We start from the raw sequence: 17,954 nt of genomic DNA on the forward strand, positions 1-17,954 counted from the left end.
AGGCTCCCTTTCCCAAACCCTGGGGAAGCTATCTTGGAATGACAGGGTTAAGGATTGACCACAGCTGCAGCCTGGGAAGAGCTGCTCAAGTAAATCAAGAGGGGGATTTTGCCACCAGGACTGAAAGTTCTATAAACGCCACAGAACAATGAGCCATTCCTAGGGGACCAAAGGTGGGTCTTCATAATGCTATGTATTGATAAAGGTAGGTTTAAAATGTGTTTAGTGATGCTCAGTTGGCGAATTGGCTAACATCTCCTACCACATGGCAATTTTTTGTTTCTGAGATCTTCCCAATCTTCTAAAAATACCCTTATGGCTGATACCTAATTGCATTTTCCAGCAGAGCCACTCCTCATGTGAAGATAACAGTCTCTGTAATCTGCTGTATCTTGCAGCTCCACAGGTTTTGGCAAAAGAAGGAGTGGAGGGGGATTGCAGAGTCCACTCAGCATGCAGCTTGCTGTCATTAGCATGGCGATAAATTTTGCTGGCTTTGGCCTGGGTTCCTGGACACATCCCCGTTCCAAGGTATGGAGAAGAAATGAAATGGAAACAGAACTCCCAGCCTGAGGCAGGAGATGGCTTGGGAGGGCAGTAGGGGAGAGGATGAGAGCTCTGCTTGTAGGAGAATGGAGGTAATTAGCAATTTTCTCTTCAGCAATTTACAACAGTACATGCCAGACACACCTTCTCTCCCTTTCTGATTCATTAGTGGACAGAGTGGGGGTGGCAGCAGCACGGAGAGGGGTACCCTGAGCCTACAGTAACCCGTGGGAAGCTCCAGAGGAGATGCACGACCTTAAAAATAACCCTGTGCAGGGTATGTGGAGATGGGGCACCACGTGGTAGATAGTTTCTCCGTACTAGGTAGATTGCATGAAAAATATCATCACGCAGGAGCAACACTTATTTTTTATACATTGATATTCAGTCTTCTGGATAAAAAAATTTTCCTTAAGCTTTACACTTTATTTTGCATGCATGTTAGTTTGAAATCATTCACCAAGTGAAAGCTGTTTAGCTGGGCCAGAGCAAGGCTATTCACTTGTGACTCCCCTGGTTCAGCTGCTGCAGGCTGCACGCGCAATTTCTGTGATGTGCTGCCTCATCGAGGATGCTGATGGTGCTATCAAGCAGTGACTGTTTATCACTCATACACTAGAGGTTAAGTCCTGTTCTAAGAGGTGTGGAATATACAAACCAGTAGAAGCCTCTAGCTGAGCTCAAGAAAGTTGGCATGATGCGAGGGCGGCGAACGGGGTGCCCGCATGCTCTTCCTTTTAAAAGCTGGACCCGGGGCTGGCCTTGCTCCTCCCTCCTGGAGGGTTCGTTTTCCTGCTGAGCCTGAGTTTGGCTCTTCAACACAGCACTGGGGGCAGCTATAACCAGTCACTCAGTGTTGGACTGCTGATGAAGCAAACTTCTTTACCATTTTTGTTATACCAGAAAGTCATTACAGATTTGTAGGTAGACAGAGTTCAGTTCAAATCCTAAATCTGCTACTTCCTAGTTGGCCGGATTACTTAACATCTCTAAGCCTCAGTTTTATCATTTGAAAAATAGGAATAACAATGTAACTGTGATAATATCTGCTCTCCTATATCTCAAGATTCTTAGGGGGATCAAGCGATAACACACCAACATATAGGATGCACCCCTCGTTTTAGGTCTTAAGGCACTTTCAGACGTATTGAAAGGATACAGTCTACAGAAGATGACAAGCCTGCAGGCCATGTGGCTAAATGTCAAATCAAGGGCAGAGATAAGTCTGGAGGAGGGAAAGGTGGGTTAGTGGCACGAGGAAAGGCATCATTACTAAAAGTGAGACTTGAGGGGATTCCAGAAGGAGCAGGGCTGCTAAGCTGGGGTGGGGAAGGGCATTCTGGTCAAAGGAAACTATTGGGGCAACGGGGTGGAGAAGGCCTGGGCACATGGTTTGGGGCAGGGGTTGGAAGGGGGCACTTGAACGAAGGAGTAGGGCTGGGGGAGACTGAGTTCGATTTTTCCCGGAGTCCAGGGTCCTAGGTGATTCCTAAGGCTCTGGACCCCTGCTATTCTAAATGATTCTTCTGTTTGACTCCACTACTATAGCATCCCAGTAAAATCCAATTAAACTGAACATCGATAGCAGAACTGGGGTGTGGGGAGAACACACAGACTGTTTCCTGCCCGAGGGGCCTCTTTGAGGGGGATGGTCTAGTTAGTGGCTCTGAATTTGGAGTGTCGATCTCACCTGTGACGTGGGAAGCCAGCTTCTTTGTACTAACACAGAGGCCTGTGATTACAAAAGCTTAGATTCCCCAAAGGCTGTGCGTAAGGCTATTTGCAAACATAATGGGCTCAGCATAAATTAAACGTGTAATCCTGAGACGAATTTCCAACAAACAGGAGTGTGTAAATCCTTTGAAGCCTCAAAATCAGGCGTATTCATCTCCTCCTTGCTAATATATGTTTCGTCAGGTTTTATCTAAACTTGTGTGTAATTTGAATATTTATTGTGACAGGAACCACCTCTTCTCACCATAGCAATGGTGGATAAAACAAAGAAAGAGAAAATCGAGAAGACTTTGCTAGATCAGACTGCAGGACATATTTCTGAAGACCAGAAGTGGGACAGACATGCAAGATGGTGAGTGGAGCCTATGCCTTCAGCTTGCAGGGCTCTGGGTCCAGAAGCAGAAGGGGATGAAGAGTGCACCATGCAACACAGGGACAAGAGGTGGGCTCCTCAGGTTGGGGGCAGACTCCCCACCATCCCACCTGTCAGTGAACGGGGACAGAGAAAGAGAAAAGGGCCGCCAGATGTTGTTTCAGGCTTTGGTTCCCATCCCACCATAAGCCCAAGGAGGAAGAGAGGTACAAAGACAGCCTCTCTCTGTGGCCAAGCTGCCCAATGACTCTGTGACCAGATTGACCACGTCCCAGTACTGCCCTGCAGCATCACTCCAAATTGTCTTCATCAGAGCTGCTTCTGGGTTGGGGACATGGAGGGTCTGCCAGACAGAGAGGGATGAGCACAAAGGGACAGAGTGAATGAGAAAGAAATAAAATGTGTTTCATTAAAAATGAGCCTGCCCACCAAAATGTAAAATACGTGAATAAATCTAGCACTGAAAAAAGATAGCAAAATCAATAGTTGGAACATAAATTCATTGCAGATGAAAGTAATTTTCTGGACAGGCAGATAGTGATGTTTATTGATGCAGACGCACAAAGGGCTGGATTAGTCTTACTCTTCAGTTTATGGCACACCATCCTTGTGAGTCTGTCTGTCTGTCTGTGTGCCTTTTTATCCCCATGCCCCATGCCCTATTCCTCTTCCTCTCTCCTCCAATAGGCAGCCATTTGAATAGGCTTGATGCATATCTTTCATTGTAGGTATTCTTACAATTTGTGTTAAGTTTTTTCAGCTATGAAAGTAATATCGTGCTATAGATCTCATTCTGTTTCTTATTTGTCAGTACCGTATATTTGACATCTACTCATTTTGCTGTATGTGCATCTAGTTCTCAGTTTCTAGCTGCTACCTACATGAGGTACACAGTGTGTACCCCAAGATTTTCTTTCCCTGTCCTGACGGTTCAAAACTCCCACCCCACTAAAACAAACAGTGAGGAGCTGAGCATCCTTGAAGGTGCAGTCTTAGAAGCCTGGGAGCACACGTCTCTGCTGGGTCTCAGCACATGTGGGTACTTGACTCGAAGGGCTGCTCTCCCTACGACTGTGCCAGTCTACACCCCCAGGACAGACTTCAAAGGAGGTGAGTTGAGAGTACTCCAAGAGATTAATGAAGGCATAATTTTTCTTTAAAAGGAATAAGAAATCAAGCAACAAATAGGTATAAATGAAATAAGAATAAGTGAATAGGAAAGAAAGTTTGAAATAAAAAATAGAGTCATTGAAACAAAAAAAAACTAATAGAGGAACATGAGAATAAACCATAGACTGGATGTATTATTAAAGGTGTGTTAATGAATTGGAAGATAGTATAGAAAAACTCACCCCGACCTAGCACAGAAACAAAAGAGATAAGAATGGGAAAGAGCAGTGGAAAGTCAGAGAGAGGAGACTGAGGGATTTCCTCGTCCGTCCATGTGAGTTCTAGCAGAAGGGACCAGGCAGTGGCGAAGAAGCAATATTAGAAGAGACAGCAGCTGAGATTTTCCAGAATTGAAGGAAGACATAAGCCCTTGGGTTGAAGTGCACTCCGAGTGTTGAGCAGGATAAATAAAAATAAATCCACCCCGAGACACATCACAGTGGAAGTGCAGAGCTTCAGGGAAGACGAGCCGCCGCTCTCAGTGTCCGGGGTACCTGCAGCGTACAACTTACAGGACGGCCCGCCTCTGTGGCAACAACAGGTGCCGGGAGACAGTGGAGGGAAACACCTGTCTGCTTGAATTCTATACACAATCAAACGTCTATTCATAGGTGAGGGCACAGTACAGACACTTTCTGTCATAAGAGACTAAGAGCATACACCCCCTCACAGACAGCCCTCCCCACCCCCCCCCCCCCCCACCAAAGAGAACTCAGCTGAGAGGCAGCCAAGCGTGGAGGGTAAGGGTATGGACTCTGGAGCCAGGCTCCCCGGTTTGTAGACCAGCGGGGCCACTTACTTGCACGGTTGGGCAAGTTAGTGAATGTCAGTGTGCCTTGTCTGCAAAACAGGGATAATAAAAGTATTCGTTGTGAGGACTGAATGAGGTCACATAGGTAAGGTGCTTAGAAGAGCGCCTGGCATAGGATAAGAACTAGATAAGTGCAAAAAATCGTTATTCCGATCAGCAAGAAGAAAAATAAACACAGAGAAATGTGTAGGATAAAAGAAACAATGATGAGCATAAAAAAGAATAAATATTTAGGTGAAAACATTAAATTATTGACCATAAAAACTCTGTTTCTGTGTGTATGCTTGTGTGTGAGAACTAAAACTTTAAGCGATAATAACAAGATGGAGATAAGGTGAGGGGATGTTCAGCGGGGAGTTAAGACAAGTTGCAGCCCTGGATGTGGCTGTGAGGAGGGTGTATTTGGAATACCTACAGACATCGTTCTCGGTACTTTGTAACTCTAGAAGAATAAAAATATATACTAGAGCAGCCAAATCAATGGAGGATCAGAAAAGAGGCGGGGGGAGCGTTTCGGAGAGGGAATGCCAAAGTTTAATAAGTCAAAGAGCAGGAAAGGAGAAAAAGGAAGCAAAGATGACAACGGGCGAAAAAGAATGTAAGTGATCCTGTGTTTGGTCACACAAACAATGGCAGAGCCTCACCCACACATGTGTATGGAGCTCTGTGGGTGTGCACGCATATATACGATCCTATGAGCATGGCATATGATCACATGAGCATGGCATAATGTGCATGGACATCTACAGAGCTGTTATGATGGGTTCCCTGAGGGTGGACGTGGGGTGGAGGATGAATTGGGTAGGAGAAGTGGGAGCCAGGCAAGATGAAAAAAAATCGTACTTTAATAAGTGTGTATGATTTACAGTTTATGTAAAAGTATATTTGTATATATTTATTAAAAGAAGTTACAATTTAAAAGCCCACTGCAACATGCTTCCTTGAAAAGGAAGTTGATGTTACCATAGCATGCTGACAGTTGTGTGGCACCTGCCACATCTGTGATGTCATCTGCCCTGTGTGCTGACTGAAAACATTCACAACGCAAGTCTCAGTGACAGGGCTGGAGGTGATGAGGAGCATTTCAGCTTAATTGTCAGCGCTCTGTGATCGCCAGGAGCCTGATGAGGAAGGGGTGAGGGTGCAGGACGGAGTCAGAGGGAGCCCAGGACAGTGGCAGTGACCCAGGGATTTCCACTGGCCTGGGCTGGGAGAGGCCATGGAGAGGCCTTCAGCCCTCCTGGGGAGCACGGGAAGACAGGTCCTTCCCTGGGTTCCCCAAAGAGAAAGGTTCAGTGATGGAGCACAGAGTGGGAGACCAGGAATGGTCTAAATGCTGGGCAAATGGTTTTAAGCCTTCTCATTCTGAAATGACATTTCACTTCTCCAGAATTCGAGATTCTTCTTCCTTTTAGTATGCCAAATATCGTGTTAGGTAACATTATTAAGTCACAGAGAGGGGAAGAAGTAGCTCGTTCTAAAAAATGTCAATAATTTCAAGAAAAACACATCATAACTTGCCTTGATCTTCCCCCATGGGGATTTTCTCAAGAGCGCCCCCTCACCTTGGCCCTGTCTTGTAGATGAGGATGTGCCCCATAATTGATGAGCATTTCAGCTCGGGATGAAAACACCAGACAGCAGTCTGGGCTTCTAAGACAGCTCCTTCCTTATCACTAGGACAGCCCATGATGATCGCATTCTGGGGAATGCTCTCATTTATAAAAAATGACCAAATTATACTGTGTCTGGGAGACCTGATTCCTTTTCCTATGGGATGTTCATTCTGGCTACCCAAGTAATCATAGTAATCAGACAAGATTAGCACATTCTGTCTGAAGCTGAGGCATTTGGCTATTGTATACGCTTAATTAAGCTAAGGAGCTTACTGATATCCCTATTCCAGGATGTGATGATATTCCATAAACATATTCAGAGAATTAAGTAAATACGTGCATTTGTTAAAAGCTCAGATAAATGTGCTAGTAGGTAAGCAGAGGGGAAATTTTCAGCTCAGCAACCAGCATGAATTGTTAAATACTAAACATCTCAGGGAGCTGAGCGCTCTTGATTGTGTTGGCATCCATTCAAAAGATGTTACTTTAGGTGCCTGGAAGGTCTTATCTCAGCAAGGGAGGGACACAACCAGCTTCCAAGACCTGCCCTGGAGGAGCAGCAGGAGACTACAGTCCTTCTTCCCACTTGAAGACGTGGCTCTCGTTGCCAGGGATGCTATCTGGGGCAGGGGGGGTCCTGTGCAGCATGGCCTCTGACTGCCATCCCTGCAGCCCCACAGGTAGTGCAGGGGACACTCCCAGAGGTGCCTGGGCACATTCCAGCCTCCTCTGCTCCAGTGGGGGCGGGCCAGGCAGAGTCTCTTTATTCCCAATGTCTCCTGCTCACACTGGAGGCCAGCTCGTAGGGGCTTCTCATTGACCGTGGACATAGAGGGCAGTGCTCCCTTAAGGGGTATAAAATAAACCCCAAGTACTAAGATGTTTGATTTGGCAATGAATACAGTTTTTAGGTTTATTAAAACACGAAAACAGTGAGTTTTACATTGCTCTTCGATATAAATAATAAACGCTCCCATTCCAAGATAAAGCTTGATTCTATTCACTTAATTTTAAATCAGCTGGCGCTTCAAAAAAGTCACTGGAGAGAAACATGCCCAGTTAAGGCTCACTGCTGGTCAAATGCCAGCTGGCCTGTGAATAATTGCCTTACGGAGCTGGTGCTTCTTGATGTGGAAATTGTGCTCCGTCTGAAGAGGTGGAGATTCAGACAAACGTGTTCATGAGCTTGTAAGTAGAAGGCAAAATCAAATGGAAATGGTTTCAGCTTTCAGGTTCAAAAGTCATTGTTTTATGTGCTGCACATGCGTGTTGCTTCTTTCTGTTGCAGTGGGCCCGGCCCTCTGTCTAATCCGTGAGGGTTCCTGTGCTCCGTCTCTGTGGTCACCTACTACGGGGCTGGGGACAGGGGACCGGGATATATTAGTGCAACTCAGGAGAATCATCCAAGGGAATGGAGGGGGCTGACCCCAAGGGAAGGACCAGTGGGAACACTGGGAAATCATGGAGGAGGCGGGAAGCCACAGAAGGGTGGCTGGGCTTCCAAGACTACTGAGCATCAGTGAAGGCTCACTCGGCAGGAGGGGCAATGGGAAATGGCAGGAGAAATAGCAGAGGGAGTTCTGGGCCTGGAGTAGGGGAAAGAACATGGGCTTTGGGAGCAGGGGCCACTTAACTACCTGTGACCTTGGGCCACTTAATCCCTTTGAACTTCAGTTTTTTCCTTAAAACAGGGTGATGACACCATTTTGGTAAGGCTGCTGCAAGAATTAGACAAATTGTACAGAAAGCACGCAGCACAGTGCCTGGCACATTATAGGTGCACAGTAGGTGGGGTAGTTAATGGTGGTGGTAGTAAGAGTAATTATTATGGGAGGCTTAAAATACAAATAAAACTGCAATGGAGCACAGAAGAAAGGAATTCATTGTAATTGTTTCTAATGCCTTGGTTGTGTTCAAATATGACATCTGCATTTCCCCTGTTCTCTTTTCTGAAAGCAATCTTTAACATCTAAGTTAACATTTATCTTGGGCCCAGTGGACTGAACTGATGCCCCCAGTGAGGACAGTCACATGTCCTTGGAACAGCCCCAACTCAGGGCTTCAAACAGCAGACGCCCCTTCGGGGTCACTGACTCCAACTCCAACTTTTTACAAATATAGGACTCCACGCACTAACCCTCTGCCTTCCAATCAGTTACTCCCTCCAAGTTCACTGTTACTTTCAGGAGTAATGGGGGCTTTCCTACTCCTTTGTGCAGTCAAATATGATTGATTTCCGTAACAGAAGTAAATGCCTTTCTGACAAGCTTGCTTGTAATGTTGGTGGTCATGGTCCTGTTTTCAGAGCCTGGGATGATTCCTACCCTCATCCTTTTATTTATATTTTTCTTCCAGAAAATAGCACTAGAGCTCTTTTTCTTTTTGTCTCTGTTATGGCTAAATATCATCAGAGAGGAGGAGAAGAAGGAGAGAGGCAGAGACGGACTTGCTGACCATTTTGCAGAGGACGCTTTTCAGGTATGACCTATTTCAAGGAGAACATAGTTCCCCTCCCTGAACTTGAGTTCTGCCTCCATGAAATCTAGTAAACATGGCTCTATTTCTGTGCAGATTTCAGTCCCAGTGGATATAAGCTGCTCATTTTGGGGGGGGAAGTGGAAAAAAAGGGGAGCCCAGGGAGTTGGCACTAGAAAAAGGAGGCAGGGCAGATGGCAAACCCAGATGGAAGCTCTTGCAATGACGCTTTGGGAGAGATGAGGGAAGTTGAGGAGAGAAGGGCACACGGCCTGAGAACTATACTTCATTCACCAAAAGGGGCGAGGACGGCGAGTGGGGAACTGGAACCCAAGTAAGGAGGGCAGATGGCAAAGGTTTTGGTGAAGTGTCCTGGGGAGTCAACAACTCCAAGAGACAACATCAAGAAGGCAGTGAACATGCAGAGAGAAGAAAAGCAGTCACAGAGAAGGAATTGCCATAATATGCAAAGATAAAAATAATTTACCAGCTTCATATTGAAACTTTAGGGGAGAGAGATCCTGAAACATTTCCAGTATATAAGGAATGGTAAATGGAAGTCAAATATACAGAACTCATTATGACAAATGGAGGATGAATTAGATATTATATGTTCTGTAGTGTATTACTTTAGTGTTTTGCTGAATATAAAATATTTCAGGGCCTTAGGTTTACTTGCAAACTCCATCTTGTTTTTCATATAAAGGCTTAGTCCTCAGTTATTGCTTTTCCTATCACAGAGATGTTCAGGGCCCTTGTGGCTGGGGATGGAGGACAACTATACTCCATAAATTAGAAGTGACATTGTGTATCCCGGGGCACAGCAATTGCTGAGAAGCTTCATTTCAGCGGAAGCTGCTCTCTTTTCAGCTCACGGAGTATGCCGGTCATCACCGGTGGCCCCGGCGGCCTAACAGGAGCCAGGAGGAGAGCAAACCTTCACAATCTTTGAACTTGGGAGATGAAAACTTCCAGCATTAGGACCGGCTTCTGCCTCCTACAGAAGAGTCTGGATATTACCTCGGATGCAAACACCGCTCTGTTTGCGATAATCTAATCATTTTAATGGGCCATTTGAGGTCTGTACATGTAAGGTTAACCTCCACCACTCTTGGGGAAGCTCTAAAAATGAAATAACCCAAATGCAGGTGCTTCAGGGTAAGAGTTAGGCGTTCTGTTTGGTGTTCTGTGTTCAGAAACACTTATTGGAGGTCTCTTAGCAGAACTACGTGCCTGCACAGATAAAGAATTTTTTTTTCTAAATCTGCATGTAGATTGGCCTATGCCTAAGAAGTAGTGTTTGTGCTTAGATGGTGTGATGGTTAATTTTATGGTCAACTTGGTGGGGGTAAGGGGCCCAGATATTTGCCAAATGCTAGTCTAGATGTTGCTTTGAGATGTGATTAACATTTACATCAGCAGACTTTGAGTAATGCAGACTACTCTCCATAATGTGGGGCGGGGGGGAGCTCATCCAATCATTTGAAGGTTGGAGAACAGACTGAGGTCCCCCAAGGAAGAAGGAATTCTGCCTCCAGACTGCCCTGGCACCCGAGCTGCAGCACCAGCTCTTCCTCGGGTCTCCAGCCTGCAGGCTTGCCCTGTGGAATTTGAACTTGCCTGCCTCCACAATAACGTGAGTCAATTCTTTAAAGTAAATCTCCCTCCATCAACCCTCTGTTGGTTCTGTTTCTCTGGAGGACCTTGACTGATACAGATGGCGTGGGTATGTGTTTTGTCCAAGCACACGATCTAGCGCTTTGGGAGCAGACGACAGACCATGGGGGGATGGACCTGCAGGCCTAAGCCGGTCCTCACCTTGCATGGGGCTGGAGGCTCTCCTCCAGGTCCTGAATAGTGACCGCAACAACGGGAAGAAGACACTACTGGTGTTTAGTGAGCTGAGCCTGGTCCTGTACAATAAAGAGCTGCCCGTCTCAACAGGCCAACGGCATTCCCATCGAGAAACACTGCTTTTGAGGAAACATATGGGAAAGAACTGGTCGCTGGGTGCAGCCCTCCTGGACTGGTGATACACTTGTGTCATTTAACACTGAATAGCCCAGAGTTCGGGAAGACAAAGTGCTATGCACTGTTTGTCAGGGCTATGAGTTCAGGCAATGCCTGAGAGAGAGTGAATACGTAAAGAGGCAATTGGATCCTGGGTCCAAATCAGGCTGCTGCTTGGGGCACACCTGGCTGAGGGGATGTGGAGGTCTCTAAGAAGGAGGCCCCAGAGCCACTGCGTCAAGGTCCTCCAAGAGGCACACTTCCAGATGTAGCTTTTAGCTACTCTCCCAGGAGCATTTCCATTAGTCCCAAGCCTTTGGGAAAGTCTTGTAAAAGTCTGCCTGGCCTAGTCGGATGCCATAGCCAGGGAAGCAGGGTCCTGAGGCTAGAGCAGTGGCCACCAGCAATGGTGCCGCTGGAGGACAGTAGGCCCCACAGATGGCAGCCCCTGCAGCGTGGAGGCAGATGAGGAGGCCAGGAGGGGGCACACACTCCAGAGCACCCAAGAGACCCTCTCAGGAAGAGTCTGGGACTTATTTTGAGATGAGTGGACTGATTCTAGGAGTAAAGCCAGTCATCACTTCAGCCACAATAATTTGGGAATAAAAAGGAGGCACAGCCCTGTTTGGCCGTCACAGGCTGGTGAGGCCAGGGATACACGAGAATCCTTGGGAGAGTTTCCTCTAACGCTGTCCCCCTTCCAGGAACAGGAACGTGTGGCTTATAAGGGCCGCCGAGAGGTGAGAAGGCCACGCGAACTGGAAAGGGACAGCATTCTTTCAAACACAGCCCACATGATTCTATTCCCAACTGATGCCAATCCGAACTCACAAACTGCTGAAGAAATGAAATCTGGTTAAATTTGTTCTTTTTCGCCCTTCTTAAAAATATCAAAAGCTAATATTTTGCAGCCGGCTGTTATGCTGGCCACGCTGGCCAGGCCTCGTGGGGTCCAACACAAACACACCTGACCTGCATTTGGTCAGCATCAGGAGGCCCGAGAAGTGGCCAAGGAATTAAGAGAGGAATCCGAGGATTGTTTCTTATCCCGAAAGGCCTCGACTTGAAATAGTTCTTCCTTTGGAGGACTCGTGTGAGTGTGTGGCAGGGAGGGGCCACGAGGCCGTGCGGGAGAAGCTTATGAATCCATTCAGGTTCACGGAAAAGGATTTTGATGCTGACCTGTCACTGCAAGCAGATCTGCCTCCTTCTCCATGGTGATGGACATCTGTAATCTTTTCTCTTCACAGCCAAGGGTATCAATGAAGAGGGAATACGTGTGACATGCAGTTTCTGGTGAGAACTTTGCTCTGGGCCTTAGGATATTGTCTGCTGGAGACAATATGCTTGAAGTAATGATTTTATGTACCGCAGAATTGCAGAAATCTGTTTTCCACGGATTATATGTCAGCAGACTAATGTCAACGATCCTTTGTGGGTGGTTATTTTAACAAGCAGGGGGTGTTTAGTGGAACCGGGGGTTTTTACCTGGATCTTAGGAAACCACCAACTGTGCTAATACAATGGACGGCTGATGGGTGATGGGTGAGCTAAGATCTTGCATATAGAGCAAGAAAAGAATAAGTACTTGGATGGCAAACAGCACATCCTGAATTCCTAATAGTGTGACATTATTAATGTGGACAGTTACTTCTAGGAAGCTGTCAAGGGGGCCAGAAGCCTTCTTGTGGTTTCTCAACTCACTTTAGTCTTCCCAGATCCTGCCTGAATAATCCAGCCCCCAGTTTCCCGTTTTCCATTCACCATCTGAGTTGTGGTGACCCCCTATCTCAGTGTGGCTTCTCCCAGAAGCAGACCCTAGTACAAGTAGTTTATTTGGGAAGTGACCCCTGGACAAACTGATAAGAAAGTGGGGACAGGAGTCAGGGAGGGAAGGCAGACAGTAATGGGGGCAATAGCAAGCCAGTTACCACTGTGGCAAATGGAAGTGAATCCCACTGGGGACCTCTGGGGGTCAGTGTAGGGCATATGACTCTGAGCTGTCCCTCCTAGGGGTGAGGGAGGTAGGGTATGTACACACCGACTTCCAACAGTCATTGGTTGAGGCCTCCTGGGGGGTGTAAATTCCCTAGCACTAGCCTGCCCCAGGTGCATCCTTGGATGGCTAGAGAAGGCTCTCAGGAAGAGTGGAAGGGGCTGGCAGATGGAGTCACGCTAGCGGGCACATGCACAGTATGTGGAGAGGATATGGGTGGAGCTCCGACATCAACTACTCTGTTCTTTATTTCTTACAAGTCATCCTACTTGTCTGAAAAAGAGCACTACTGCCTATAGTTAATATAGTCTCTTACAAACAGAGCTAATTCTCTGACAACCAAACCAATAAAGAGAGAGGCAGAGGATATTAAATATTCTAGCCTGATTTCTTATAGGCCTGGCTGGTATTTTGTGGCCCAGGTTTATTCTTTGGCATAGCAGATAGGAACGATTGTAGAAGCCCCTAGTTTTCTACTGAGCCTATTTTAGTAGAAACCAGATTGCCCAGACCTTGGCTCACATTCTACATGCTGGGGTGAGCTACCTCTCACACGCTGCCTCAGTTTCCCTTTTTGGGATGACAGCTTGGAAGTGAAGCTCTGACATCAGAAGCCCCTTAACTATTTTTCACGGAGATGAGCTTTCACTTGGTGTAGTCGAAAGGTGACGATGTGTGGCTATGATGGTAAATGCCACTTTGACCAACCTTGGCAGAAGTGGACACCATCTGGGGGCATGAGGGAGGCAAGCCGTTTCAAGGAGTCATCCTAGACCAATGCAAACAACGCATCCTCCTTTGCCTGGGTCCCTCAGCCTGTTTCACTCACTCCATGCTGTGCCTGGCAGAACCTTGCAGCCATTTAGGAAGTCAGGAAAAGGCATCCCTGGCCGGGGGGAATTTGATAAAATACGGCTACGTGAAGAGAGACTAAAAAATAAGCAGACTGTCCTTAAATGGGACTGAGATCAGGAAACCTCCTGAGGCACGTTTAAGAAACCCATAGATTTTGCTGGGTTGACCATAGAAGAGGAAATTGTATTATAGGTGATTATGCCTGATAAGATGTCCCCAAGTCTTTTACAGGACACTTATTTGTGGTGACCTATTACTGTGCCAACACGGCCTGGCTGAGAAGCCCTCACTGCCTGGCTTATTAGACGACTCTGTGGAGTAACTGCAGGGCCAGACCCCGGGGGGCTGTGTCCTCCTCCTCAACCAGCTTATGAGTCCCTGAGGCTGGCACCCTCTCCTGGGGATTTGTGTGTCCCCCAGGGCCTTGAACTTAACAGATGCACAATAATTGCCAAATGAATAAATCAAAGACCTAGAGTTTCCGTCAACATTTCTGGTCAGGGAAGCCGTCGATTTCCTACTCTTCTCACTCCTGCTGGCCCTGCCTGAACTGAGGAAAAACTGTGGGAAAGTCTCCTGCTGTGTTCCGCCTGAAATAATTCACAAAATCTGTTATTCTTAATCCACACGCAATCGCCTAAGGCATGCTTTCTAGAGAAATTGAAAAAAACTCTGTCCTCTATGTAAGATTCATTTCAAAATTATAGCTGCGGTGTGCTGTTTAATATTCCTTCCTGTCTCCTTTCTTTGGTGGACTCACAATGTTTTATTTTTTAATTTTATTTTTACTTAAATTAACATTCAGGAAAATTAACTTGGTTGTGTGTGTGTGTGTGTGTGCGTGCGTGTGCACGCAGTGTGTGGGCAGTTCCGTGAGACTTAACACATACATAGACTTGTATAACCACCATCACAGTAGGATTCCAAAAAGTTCTATTACCCCAAAAAACTTCCTCATCCTGCCCTGTTGGAGTCACATCGTCCCCTATGTCTGCTCACCATCACTATAGTTTTGTCTTTTTTGGAATGTCATATAAATGGAGTCAGGTCGTAAACAGCCTATGAAACTGGCTTTTTTCACTCAGCACAGAGCCTCTGAGGCTTTGCATGTTGTTGTATGTATCAGCAGCCTGTTCTTTTTATAGCTGAGTATTATTCTATTGCGTGTACCACAGTTTATCTACTCACTGATTGAAGGACATTTGGGATATTTCCATTTTTTGGTGATTATGAGGAGAAGCGCTATAAACTTCCGTGTACAAGTTTTTGTGTGAACATAAGTTTTCATTTCTCTAGGTTAAATAGCCGGGTTGTATGATACATCTATGTTTAACTTTATAAGAGATTGCCGAATTGTTTTCCAAAGCATCTGCACCATTTTGCACTCTCGCTAGTAATATATTAGTTCCAGTTGCTCCACGTCCTTGTCAGCACTTGGTATTGTCAGTTAAAAAAAAAATTAAGAAAAAATTTTAAGCTGTTTTAATAAGGGTGTAGTGATATCTCATCACTGTTTTAATTTACATTTCTCTAATGGCTAATGATGTTAAACATCTTTGCATTTCTCATTTCCCATCCGTAATCCCCTTTGGTGAACTGTCTGATCAACAGATACTTTTGCCCCTGTCCCCTCTTTTATACTTTCTGACCTGTTCATTGATCTGCATGACTATCCTTTGCCAATATCTACACAGTCTTGATTACAGCAGCTGACAGTAGGTCAAAGTTGGGTGGTAGGAGTCCTCCAGTGTTATTCTTCTTTTATAAAATTGTTCTGGCTACTCTAATTCCATTGCCTTTTCATATAAATTTTAGAATCACATTCTCTATGGCTACAAAAAATTCTGCTGGGATTTTGATTAGCATTGTATTAAATCCAAAGATCAGTTTAAGGAGAACCGACATCTTTCCCATATCGAATCTTCTAATCATTGAACACAGTGTGTCTCTATTTATTCACGTCTTTTTTGATTTCTTTCATTAGAGTTTGTAGTTGTCAGCATGGAAATCTTCCATGTTTTCCTAGGTTATACCTAAATATTTCTATTTTTTTAACTACTGTAAATTATATATTAACTCAATTAATACATACAAATGTTCTATAACTATATATGCAATACATTTTAAAGTATAAAATAATAAATATTTAGTTATCAATTGTTCACTAATAGTATAGAGAAGTAGGATTAATTTTTGAGTGTAGACCTTGCTTGGATCCTGCAACCTTGCTGAAGTCTCTTATTGCTTTTAGGAGCTCTTTTGTAGATTCTTGGAATTACGTAAGTAGACAAATACGTCATGTGTGAATAGGGACAGTATTACCTTTTCCTTTCAAACTTTATGCCTTATATATATTTTTCTTACTTGCACTGGCTAGAAATTTCGGTATTGTGTTAAATAGGAGTGGTGAGAGTTGACAACATTGCCTTGTTGCTGATCTTAGAGAAAAAGCATTGTCCTTTACCGTTAGTTGTGAGTTTTTAATAGACGCCCTTCATCAGGTTAAAGATGTTCCCTTATATTTCTAGTTTGCTGAGAGTTCTTATTGTGAATGAATGTTATTTATTTATTTATTTTTTTGGTGAGGAAGATTGGCCCTGAGCTAACATCAGTGCCAATCTTCTTCTATTTTGTTTGTGGGACACTGCCACAGCATGGCTTGATGAATAGTGTGTAGGTCCATGCCTGGCATCCAAACCCACAAACTCCAGGCTGCTGAAGTGGAGTGTGCAAAGTTAACCACTATACCACCAGGCTGGCCTGAGTGTTAAATTGTATCAAATATTTTCTGCGTTGAATAATATAATCATGTGTTTTTTCTTCCTTAGTCTGTTAATATGATGGATTACATTGATTGATTTTTGGATACTGACCTAGAATTGTTTTCCTGAGATAAACCTCACTTAATTGTGCTTATTATTCTTTTTTTACATTGCTGGATTTAATATGCCAGTATTTTTAAGTATATGTTTATGGAGGATTTTAGTCTACAGTTTTCTTGTGATGTCTTTATCTGGTTTGGGATCAGGATAATGCTGGCCTCATAAAATGTGTTGGGAAGTGTTCTCTCTTCTATTTTCTGGAAGAGATTGTATGAAATTTGTGTTATTTATTTGTAAAATGTTTGGTAGAATTCTACCGTGAAACTATTTGGATGTGCAAATTTCTTTTTCGGAAGACTTTAACTATGAATTTGATTTCTTTAATAGACACAGAAACATTTAGGTTATCTATTTCTCCTTGAGTGAGTTTCGGTAGTTTGTGGCCTGCAAGGAATTTGTCCATTTTATCTAAATTGTCAAATTTATGGATTGTTTGCAATAATTCCTTATCCTTTCTTTCCTTTTCTTTTTTTTTAAAAGATTGGCACCTGAGCTAACATCTGCTGCCAATCTTTTTCTTTCCTTTTTTTCCCTTCTCCTTCTCCCCAAAGCCCCCCCAGTACATAGTTGTATATTCTAGTTGTAGGTCCTTTTAGTTGTGCCTTGTCATTTCAATGTCCGTAGTGATATCCCTCTTTCATTCTTGTTGTTATTTGCATCTTCTCTTTATTTCTTCAGCAATCTGGCTAGATGTTTATCAATGTTATTGATCTTTTCAAAGAATGAGTTTTGGTTTCATTGATTTTCTTTATTGCTTTTCTCCTTTCAATTTCATTAATTTTTGCTTTTATCTTTATTATTTCCTTCCTTCTGCTTGCTTTTGAATTATTTTGCTCTTCTTTTTCTAGTTTCTTAAGGTGGAAGCTAAAGTTTTTGATTTGAGACTTTTTTTCCCCAGTATAAATATTTAATACAATAAATTTCCTTCTAAGCACTGTGTCAATTACAACCCACAAATTTTGATGTGTTTTGTTTTCATTTTCCTTCAGCTGAAAATATTTCTAATTTCTCTTGAGACTTTCTTTTTTGACTCATAGGTTATTTGGAAATGTGTTTCAAAGTTTTCAACTATCTTTCTCCTATTGATTTCTAGTATAAATCTATTATCGTCAGAGAACATACTCTGGATTATTTCAATTCTTTTAAGTTTGTTAATGTTTGTTTTATAACCTAGAATATGATCTCTCTTGCTGAATGCTTCATATGTACCTGATAACAACATATATTCTGCTATTTTGGAGTAGAGTGTTCTGTAAGTGTCAATTAGATCCAGTTGGCTGATTGTACTGGTCAATTCTATATCCTTGTTAATTTTACGTCTACTGTTCTATTGATTACTGAGACAAGAGTATTTAAGTCTCTAACTATTACTGTGAATTTGCCTAATTCTCCTTTCAGTTGTGTCAGCTTTTGCTTCATGTATTCTGAAGTTCTGTTATTAACTGAATACACATTTAAGATTGCTATGATTTCTTGATCAATTACC

At 44.1% G+C, this 17,954-nt stretch overlaps 1 protein-coding gene and 1 long non-coding RNA gene across 7 annotated transcripts in view; one reads left to right on the forward strand and one right to left on the reverse strand.

Annotated features, from left to right (window-relative positions):
- Positions 1-17,954, reverse strand: part of KIF6 (kinesin family member 6) — a 371,457-nt gene that overhangs the window by 50,412 nt on the left and 303,091 nt on the right. The gene's annotated exons all lie outside the window — the stretch shown is intronic.
- The window catches only part of LOC138919503 (uncharacterized), an 80,701-nt gene continuing 70,124 nt past the window's right edge, over positions 7,378-17,954 (forward strand). Inside the window, exons 1-3 of the long non-coding RNA XR_011429717.1 lie at positions 7,378-7,438; positions 8,662-8,728; positions 9,596-12,031. This is a non-coding gene — a long non-coding RNA (uncharacterized lncRNA). The remainder of the gene's footprint in view (positions 7,439-8,661; positions 8,729-9,595; positions 12,032-17,954) is intronic.

Source organism: Equus caballus, chromosome 20 (assembly GCF_041296265.1).
Source record: "Equus caballus isolate H_3958 breed thoroughbred chromosome 20, TB-T2T, whole genome shotgun sequence".
NCBI classification, from domain to species: domain Eukaryota; kingdom Metazoa; phylum Chordata; class Mammalia; order Perissodactyla; family Equidae; genus Equus; species Equus caballus.